Genomic DNA, 11,000 nt, shown 5'->3' with positions numbered 1-11,000 from the left:
AAGAGGGAGCTCTTCTTAATATTTTGACACCAAAATCATGTCGATACACCTTACCGACTGCGAGTAAAGCCACCCACGCTTTAACTTGAAAGACTGTATTTGATTACTTTATACATAACAAGTTGCGAATTTTATCCTTTGTTATATTATATTTTGTATTTTTCGTAACTATTTTAGTCGTCCCAAAAAATGCTGCTCTATAGATTCTTAAAACTTTATTAATTTAAATAATGAATTTGTTTATAAGTATTTTTGTTTTTTTATTGGTGAAAAGTGTACTAGTGTCCGTCGGTATTGAACATTACTTGTGGATCGCACAAATGTTCAACCACTCTATTTATTCGAAATTTCCAATCTGCATTAGGTAGATTGACGACCACTCGCCACAATTGACCCTAATCTTATTATTGCTAATTATGTGACTGATAAGTAAGCAATAGAAATTATCCGAATTGCCGAGGGCAAATGAGCAAGAAACTTGAGTGAAAAACGAAATTCGAGACCCTAAAGTCTAAACCAAGCTGCAAGAACGTGCCACGTATATTAATTATGCAAATGCTCCTGCATTCTAAATGTCTTATGTGGTCATAAAATAAGGCTGGTTTCATAATTTCCACAATTTACATGTTTTACGTTTACATCCTGCAAATTCAGAGCAATTAAAAAACAAATTTTCATGAAAGAAATTAATTTTCTGCTGACATCAGTTGACTTAAGTGAATACTTATCTCTGTTGAAAGTAAAAATAGATATCCTTTCCTTTTTAATTATCTTATCTCTTAATGATAAAAAGTGATAGAAAGAATGTGTCAATCGTTTACTTTCTCTATATCAATCTAAATTTCGGTCTATATTTTTTAATCTGCTTTTCTCTACCCCATCGTATCATCATCCATTAGCGCCTATCTCTTTCTACGTATTTTTCAAATATAAATTCACGTCTATCTTTTTCAATACACGCTTCTCTATCTCATCCTATTCTCTATCTATAAACGATTATATTTTTCTTCATATTTTTCAATCTAAATTCACGTTAATCTTTTTCAATACTCTCTTCTCTATCTCATCCTATCCTTTATGTCTTTATGTTTATCTTTTTCTATCTCTTTTTCAATATAAATTTACTACTATCTTTTTCAATACCTTCTTTAACACATCCCATCCTTTATGTTTCCATGTCAATTAATTACTGTATCTCGGTCAATCTAAATCCCCGTCTACCTTCTTCAAACATCCTCTTCCCAAACTCACCGTATCCTACATCTAATAAGGCTTATTTTTTCCTTCCTATTTTTCAAACATAATTCACATTTATCTTTTTCAATACTCTCTTCTCTGTCTCATTCTATCCTCTATCTATTCATGTTTATCTTTCTTTACCTCTTTGTCATTCCAAATTCACTTTTATCTTTTGCAATACCTTCTTCTCTAATAATTGACGTGGAAAGATAAACTTTCCACGTCAATTATTTACTATATCTCGGTCAAGCTAAATCCCAGTCTATCTTTTCAACATATCCTCTTCCCTATCTTGACGTATCCTACATCTAATAAGACTTATATTTTTCTTCATATTTTTCAATCATAGTTTACGTTTATCTTTTTCAATACTCTCTTCTCTATCTTATCCTATCCTCTAGCTAATCATGTTTATCTTTTTCTCTCCCTTTGTCAATCTAAATTCACTTCTACCTTTGTAATACCTTCTTCTTTATCTCATCCTGTACTCTATCTATTTCTGTTGATCTTTTTCTATCTCCTTATTATTATAAATTTCCTACTATCTTTTTTAATATCTTCTTCTCTAACACATCCCATCCGTTAGCTTTCCATTTCAATTAATTACTTTATCTCGGTCAATCTAAATCCCCATCTATCTTTTTCAATTATCCTCTTCCCAATGTCACTATATCCTACATCTAATAAGGCTTATTTTTTTCTTCCTATTTTTTAATCATAATTCACATTGATCTTTTTCAATACTCTCTTCTTTATCTCACTCTATCCTCTATCTATTCATGTTTATCTTTTTTGGCCTCTTTGTCAATATTTTTCTACCTCTCAGTCAATCTAAATTCACGTTAATCTTTTCTAATACTCTTTTTTCTATCTTATCCTATCATTTATCTATCAACGTTCATTTTTGTCTTCCAATTTCTCAATCTAAATTCATGTTGATCTTTTTCAATATTCTCTTCTCTATCTTATCCCATTCTTTATCTTTCCGCATAGATATTTTGTTACCTCTCCGTCAATCTAAATCTCCGTCTATCTTTTTCAATGCTCTTTTCCCTATCTCATCGTATCCTACATCTACCAACGTTTATCTTTTTTATCTCTTTGTCAATCCAAATCCTTGTCTATCTTTTTCATTACTCTCTTCCCTATCTCATCGTATCGTACATGAATCTGTATCAAAATTTGTCAAGTAAGCCAGTTTTTTTTATGGGTTGTGATTTTTCTTCGAGAATGCGTGATAAGTTATAGTTTTACATAAATAAAATGACCCTGAAACATTTTTGCAATATTTTTATTTTTTGAGTCGTTATTGTTATTTAAATTTTTGAGCATTGTCCTCGTAATTAATTTTTTTCTTCTGATCGGTGCAAACAATCGCCATAATTTTTGGCATGTTTCGCTAAATATGTTCATTCTATAAAATAAAAATCATTTTACCATTGTTGCATAAATATTGATGAAATTTGCAACAATTTTTATAAACAAATAGAATTTGTTCTAACTTCTCAATTGATTTCAATGCTTCAGTTGACTAATTACGATACCTCGCTTAATTACGAAGATTTTGGTAAAAAGAAAATTAGGGAACTCGGATACCATCAAAAGTTGTGCGTGTTTTCGTGTTGACGTTCCGCGCTCCATGCCGCGCTACGTACGATATTCACGCCGTTGAAGTTTGCAACAGATATGGATTTCAAAGTTGTGTAATTAATTTAAAAAAAAACTAAGAGTCATATCATAAATGGAAAACACCTCTGGATTCGTCTTAAAAATATCTCGATGTGCATTTTTTTAGTTAAATAATTTGTTAAGCAATCACGCCATTAGTTATCTTTCTTCAATTGTTATAAACAAAGTATGCATCGGATCAAAAAACCAAGTGCACCATTGCATTCCTCACGAAAATATCTAGATGTGCATTCTTTTGTTTTTTGTTTAAACAATTTGTTAAACAATAACGCCATTTGTTATCTTTCTGCAATTGTTATAAACAAAGTATGCATCGGATCGAAAAACCGAATGCACCATTGTATTGCTGTTTATAACAATTGCAGAAAGGTAACAAATAACGTAATTTTTTTAAAAAATTGTTGAAACAAAAAAAATGTGCACCGAGATATTTCCGAGACGAATTCAGAGGTGTTTTTATTTTTTTAATATGACTCTTAGTTTTTTAATTTATTAATTACACAACTTTCAAATCCATATCTACGGGCACGAAGCAACAGTGCGCTGAACAACAAATGCTCTAATTGTTTAAAAAATGGGTTTACAAAAAAACAAAAAAATGCACATCTAGATATTTTCGTGAGGAATGTAATGGTGCACTTGGTTTTTCGATCCGATGCATATTTTGTTTATAATAATTGCAGAAAGATAACAAATGGCGTAATTTTTTAACAAATTGTTTAAGCACAAAAATGAACACCGAGATATTTCCAAGACGAATCCAGAGGTGTTTTTACTTTTATGATATCACTCTTAGTTTTTTAAAATTAATTACACAACTTTGAAATCCACATCTGTGGCAAACTTCAACGGCGTGAATATCGTACGTCGCGCAGCATGAAGCGCGGAACGTCAACACGAAAACATGCAAAACTTTTGATGATATGCGAGTACCTTCATTTTTTTTACAAAAATCTTCGTAATTAAACGAGCTATCGTAATTAATCAATTAAAGCATTGAAATCAATCGAGAAGTTAGAACAAATTCAATTTGTTTATAAAATTTTTTGCTAATTTTATCAATATTTATGCAACAATTGTAAAATAATTTTTATTTTATAGAATGAACATATTTAATGAAACGTGCCAAAAATTATGGGGATTGTTTGTATTAATCGGAAGAAAAAAATTAATTACGAGGACAATGCTAAAAAGTTTAAATAACAATAACAACTCAAAAAGTAAAAATTTTGCAAAAATGTTTTAGGGGCCTTTTATTTGTGTAAAACTCTAACTTATCACGCATTCCCGAAGAAAAATCACAACCCATAAAAAAAGTTGCCCACTTGACAAATTTTGACACATCAACGTCTATCTTTTCTATCTCTTTGTCAATCTTAATCTACGTCTATCATTTTTAATTCCTATTATAATAATATATGAATCGCCTACTCACATCAATCTTTCACTGCTTCTCTATCTAAATTCGCCTATATATTTTTCGATTCCCTCTACGCTAATTTATCCTACCCATTATCTATCCACGTCTATCTTTTTCTATCACCTTGTCAATCTCAATTCACGTCTACCTTTCACAATCCCCTCTGCTTATCTCATTCTATACTTTATCTATCCACTTCAAATTTGTATATTTCTCTGTGAATCTAAATTAAAATTTATGTTTTTAAATACTCGCTTCTCTATTTCATCCCATCCTTTATATATCCACATTTATTTTTTTCTGCCTTTTTATCAATCTAAATCTACGTCTATATTTTTTAATACCATCTACTTTATATCATCCTATGCTTTGTATATCCACGTCAATATTTTTTTATCTTTCTGTCAATCTAAATTTCCGTCTATTTCTCGATCTCATTGTATAAAACACCTACGAACTTTTATCTTTTTCTATCCATTTTTCAATCTGAATTTAAGCTTATCTTTTTCAATAAGCACTGATCCACTTCATCTTATTATCTATCTACTCACATAATTACTTTACTATCTCTTTGTCAAAATAAATTCTCATCTACCTTTTTTAATCTCTTTTTCTTTACCTCGTCGTATCCTTTATCTACCCATGTCAATATTTTTTAAATCTCGGTTAATATGAATTTCTGTCTATCCTTTTCAATATACTCTTCTCAGTCTCACCGTATAAAACATCTATGAACATTAATCTTTTTCTATATATTTATCAATCTAAATTCAAGTTAGCATTTTTCAATAACCTCTCCTCCATTCCGTACAATTCTCTATCTATTCACATAATTACTTTTCTATCTCTATGTCAAAATAAATTCTCCTCTAACTTTTTTAATCCCCTTCATCTTTTTCAATGCTCTTTAATCTATCTCATCCTATCCTTTATCTATCTACGTCAATATGTTGGTATCTATTTGTCAATCTAAGTCCATTTTTACCTTTTTCAATACCTTCTTCTCTACCTCATCCTATTTTTTATCTTTCCACGTTAATATTTTTTTTACCTCTAAGTCAATCTAAATTCCCGTCTATAGTTTGTAATGTCTTCTTTCTCATCACATCGCATCAGACATATACTGAGCTTTATCTTTTGCTATATATTTATCGATCCAAATTCACGTTTTTATCCTTAAGAGTACTCTCCTCTCTATACCATTATATGCTTTATCTATTCACGTTTATCTTTTTCTTTCTCTTTTTAACTCTTAATCCACTACTATCTTTTTCACTACTCTCTTCTTCTTCTCATTCTATCCATTATCGATCCACATTTATCTTTTTTTTGTCTCTTTGTCAATCTAAATTCAGGTCTTTCTTCTTCAATATCATTTTCTCGATAACATTGTACCATATATCTTATCCACAGTCTATTCAAGTCAATCTTTCTCTTTCTTTTTGTAAATATAAACCCACTATTATCTTTTCCAATACATTCTTCTTTATTTCAACCTATTCTGAATCTATCCACGCCAATATTTTTCTGCCTCTTTGTCAATCTGAATTCACGTATATCTTTTTCAATTTCCTCTCTTCTATCGTGTCGTATCCTTCATATCGCCAATCAATATTTTTTATTTCTATGTCAATCTAAATTCCAATTTATCTCTTTCAATCTTCTCTTCTTTATCTCATCCTATCCTTCATCTATCAGCGTCAATCTCTTTCTGTCTCCTTGTTAATGAAATTCACGTCAGTCTTTTTCAAGTCCATCAACAACATTTCTTTTCTATCTCATCTCATCCTTTATCTATCAGCGTCAATATTTTTTCACCTCTCAGTCAATCAAAATTCCCATCTATCCTTTTTTAATTTATTCTCCTGCATGTCATTGTATCCTACATTTATTTTTTTCAATACTCCCTTCCGAATGCATCCTATTCTTTATCTATCCACATTAATATTTGTCTACCTTTCATTCAATCTAATTTTTCTTCTTTTTTCAATATGCTTTTCTCTGCCTCATTCTATTCTTTATCTATGAACGTCAATATTTTTCTATCTCTATGTCAACCTAAATTCCCGTTTATCTTTTTCAATCTCCTCTTCTCGTTTTCATCCCATATCCCATCTATGAACATCAATCTTTTTCTATCTCTTTGAGAATCCAAACTTGCATTTTCTCCTCCTCTTTTTTTATCCTCTTTTTCAATCCTCTCTTATCTATCCAATTATATTTTTTTATATCCACGTCAACCTGAAGGTTTTGCTGTCAGGTGACTCACGGTAAAAGTAACCAACAAGCAAAATCAGTCTTAGGTTCTATAAGTAAAGGCTCGGCAAACCGTTTTACCAAGTTCGATGCAATTGTTGAATAAAGTGTTAAAATAAATTTGAAAGTATGTGGACACAAAATCATGGACGTTACATCGTCTTTCTGGTACCTGGTCAACGTCAAAACAATGTGAAAAATAAATTCCTTGACTTTTTGATAGTTTCCCTAATTTTTAGAAATAAACAATGATAAGAGTATTATGAAGTAAAAAAAGATAAGGTTCTCGATTACAAAAAATAGAGGAAGAGATTGAAAAAAATTCAAATTCGTGATACATAGATAGATAGACTATGGGATAGAAAAAAATAGGATTTCTCAGTCACGAAAAATAGATTTCAATTTTTCTGCTTCCAGCAGGAATGGCTAACTTACTTCCATTCCGAGGAAAAGCTAATTTAAAATTTGTAATTCTTTGTCACTTGACAGAAGTAAATCATGAACGTATTGCCTGAAAATAAAATTATTGTAAATTTTCCTTAAAATTTCCGATTGGCTACTTTAATTGAGGCAAAAATTCCCGGTTCGTTCTCTAAATGGAACTCTATTGAATTTTAAACTACTAATATTCAAGCTTCACAACATTTTTAATTCCGATATTTTTAGATGAAACACTCAATAATTCACATGTATAAAATAAAAGCTTCTAAAAATGTTCAATTAAAAATTTTTTAATTAAATCCCGTTACTCTGCAAAATAAACAATTTTAAACTTTTAAAGTTCCCAGATGATATGATTTTAAACAATTCTAAGTTGGAAATATAAAAAATTAAAGGATTTTTTAAAATTAGAAGTTTAATTATTTAAGTCGTTTCAAATTAATAACTGTTCAATTTTATTCATACATCGAAGTTGGTTTTGAAATATTTTTAAACATTCTCTTAAAATTAATTCAAAAGAATAAATTATCATTTCGAACTTTCGCAGGAATATTAGGCACATTTATATTGTCTTAAACAAATGTTAAATCCTTGAAAAGCTTCGAAGTCTTCTGAAAAAATCTACATTTTGTTTTGAATTTTATCAAAATTTAAATTATTCCTGCAAATGTTTCCCAACTTTAAAATATCTTTAAAAGTGATTAGAATTTAATTCAAAAATTAAAAAAAAACTGCAAACTTAGAAAATTGCCTTAAAACCTACCAACTTATTTTTTTTATCGATTTTGAAAATTTTTGAAATCTTTGTAAATATTTTCTTTAAATTATTTTTTCAAAATGAACAATCAATTTGAATTTTCCCAGAAATCTTATAAATATATTTGTATTATATTAAAACCTTTTAAAACTACTAAAAAGCTTCAAAAAAATTCAAAAAATTTGGGAGGGTCGAAAAAGAGGATGAACTAGTCGTCCCGAAAATTTCTGGCGACTGGCCAAGCTTGGTGAAAATATTTGACGCGTGAATCTGAATTTCGGGATAACCAGGCACTTAGTTGGATTTTTTTTTTTTTAAAGCTTCGAATTTTTCCAAACATATATTTTTTTAATCATGATAAATCATCAAAATTATCTTAAAATTTTTCAGATAGAATTTTGACAATATTGAGAATCGTTCAAAATGTTAAATTTTTTAAAATATTCTCTTAAAATTAATTTTTCAAAATAAAAAAAAATCATTTCCAATTTTTCTATGTATATAGCAAAAACTTTTTTCTTCTCTAAAAACTCTGTTCTCTACTTTTTGTTTTAATTTTTTTTCAAAACTTTAAATTAATTTCGAAATTTTTAGACCTCTCAAACATAAACAATTATTTATAATTTTTTCAGGAATCGTAATAATTTTTGTTATAGTCTTGAAACCTTCTTACATCCTTAAAAAGCTTGAAAACTTTATTCAAAAATCTTCAAAAAAATTTCTAGAAGCATAAAAAAAATTTTTTTACTCCCTTAAATCCTTTAAAAATTCTCAAGAACCTTCCAAGTGTTTTATTCGAAATCTTCAAGAAACTAGTTTTTGTTTTAATTGTTTCAAACTTTATATTATTTTTTAAATGTTTTCAGAACTCTCAAATATAAAAAATCACTTTCAATTTTTCCAGGAATGTTAAGAATATTTTTTATAATCTTGGAACTTTCTAAAATGCTTAAAAAGCATCAAACTTTATTCCGAAATCATTAAAAATGTATATATTGTTTTAAGTTTTTTCAAATTTTTTATTTTTTCGTAACTTTTAAGTATTTTTTAAAAATAACTCGAATTTTTACTATTTTTTTAAATCCTAAAAGATTTAAAAAATGCCGTTAAAATATTCCAGATTTTTTTTTAATTTTTTTAAATCTATCTGATTATTTTCTAAAAATTAAATTTTGAAAATAAAAAATCATTTTTAATTTTCTTAGTAATATAAAGAAAATCTTGGTATTCACTTAAAATCTTTAAAAATGCTCAAGAACCTTCTAAATATTTTGTCCAAAATATTTAAAAATCCACTTTTTCTTTTAATTTTATTCAAAACTTTAAATTATTTTAAAAAATTTTTTTCGAACTCTTAATTATAGATAATAATTTTTCCAGGAATCTGAAGAATATTTTTTTCATCTTGAATCCTTCTTGAATCCTTCCTTACAAAGCTTTAAAGCCTTTTTCCAAAATCGATATTTTGTTTTTGATTTTTTCAAATATGAATCTTTTCCTGAAATTTTTTCAAAACTTTTAAATCTTTTTTAAAATAATTAGAATTTCTCTTGATTTTTTTTTAATTATGAAAAATGTTGAAAAGTGCCCTTAAATCTTCCAGATTCTTTTTTGAAAGTTTTAAGAGTCTTTTGAAATATATTCAAATCTTTTTAAATATTCTCTTCATATTAAACTTACAAAATAAAAAATCATTCTAAATTTTTTAACGAATATAAAGAAAATGTTTATATTCTATTAAAAAAATAAAAGATTCTTAAGAACCTTTTAAATGGATTGTTTGAAACATTCAAAAATATATTTGTTGTTTCACGTTTTTTGAAATATTTTCCAATGAAAAAATATTTTTGAATATTTTTAAAACGTCAGAATATCTCTTAAACCTAGTTGAATTTTTTGTAAAGAATTTTCAAATGTTATTTATAAATAAAAATTCAACACCTTCACTTACAAATTAAAGTTTTTGAGCGTAACAATCATCAAAATATTCAAAATATTCAATGTTTAAATTTATCAAACAATTTCAAACAATTTAGAATATTATTCCTATTATTCAGTTTTGAATGTTTGGTTTATAATTGCAATATCAAATAAACAGTCAAATATTGATGAAGTTTAAAAAATGGTTCCTTTTTTATTTAAAAAGTTTCAGATTTAATGGTTCAAAAATGGAATATTTGATATTAAAATAATATTTTAATAGGATTTGAAATAAAATCAAACCGTTTTATTATTAATCTAATAAGTCTAAGTTATTCTGAAGATCTGGGTTCGAATCCCAGTGGAGATGAAGATACATTTTTTCTCAGATAATAACAAAAATCCATATTCAAATATTGATATAAATTCAGTAAAAAAAGAACTAACGTTGAATATATTTGTTTTTATTTTTATAATTGTTTAATTCCTTTTGTACTGCATTTTAAAATTCCTTAAATTAATAATGTACGCTAAAAAATAAAGACCTAATTTGGAAATTTGTTGAAGTCAAATATTTTATAATTACGCATTGTCAACTAAATGGTTTCATTTTTTAAAAAGTTAACAATGAATTTAACATTAAAAAGACGTTTAAATTGAAGCTATTTTAAATATCACTATACCATGTGATATGGTATTTGTAACAGTTCAAGTTATTGGATAGATTTTTCTTCTAAAAATTTGTGAAATTCTTGGTCAAAAAATAAATTCACTCTCATTTCCTGGTTTTTCCCCGGAAAATATTTTATCGATTTTATTGTTTCAATTTTTAAATAAGTTTAAACTAAAATTCCTGGATTATATTGAAAAATGTTCGTTTTTCGTTAGTATCTAACGATATGGAGGTATCCTACCAAACTGTAATTGATTTGATGGATCGTCCGTCACGAGTGCGTCGATAAAGCTGTCGGCCGACGCGACGTTCCAACAGACCATAACGACTGTGTGCAGAAGATTGAAAAATATTTGTTCACGAAACAAGGAATATTTTTTCCTTTTTTTTGCCTGACAAATCCACGTTTCTCTACTGCTGGACTAAAAAATTTTATTTCACAGCAAAATCTCGTTTATAAAACTCTAAATGCTACATCAAAAAGAGTAATTTTGTCATCAATTTTTATATAATTTTAGATTAAAGCTATATAAAAAAAATTATCGAAATTTTTTAATGATACATTTTGTTCAGAGGAATATTCTTTTTTTATTCAGAATGGCTTC

The 11,000-nt window shown here is 27.5% G+C and overlaps 1 protein-coding gene across 3 annotated transcripts in view; it reads right to left on the bottom strand.

The window, feature by feature from the left end:
* The window catches only part of LOC117170168 (facilitated trehalose transporter Tret1-like), a 66,716-nt gene that overhangs the window by 31,074 nt on the left and 24,642 nt on the right, over positions 1 to 11,000 (bottom strand). Inside the window, exon 1 of one of the 3 annotated variants that reach the window (XM_033356744.1) lies at positions 170 to 272. The exons of the other annotated variants lie outside the window; for them this stretch is intronic. The gene's annotated coding sequence lies outside the window, so the exon portion shown is untranslated. Of the gene's footprint in view, positions 1 to 169; positions 273 to 11,000 lie in introns of those variants that run through there. 3 annotated transcript variants of the gene reach the window in all.

Source organism: Belonocnema kinseyi, chromosome 3 (genome assembly GCF_010883055.1).
Source record: "Belonocnema kinseyi isolate 2016_QV_RU_SX_M_011 chromosome 3, B_treatae_v1, whole genome shotgun sequence".
In the NCBI taxonomy this organism is placed as follows: domain Eukaryota; kingdom Metazoa; phylum Arthropoda; class Insecta; order Hymenoptera; family Cynipidae; genus Belonocnema; species Belonocnema kinseyi.
This window is presented reverse-complemented; position numbering and strand designations above follow the sequence as displayed.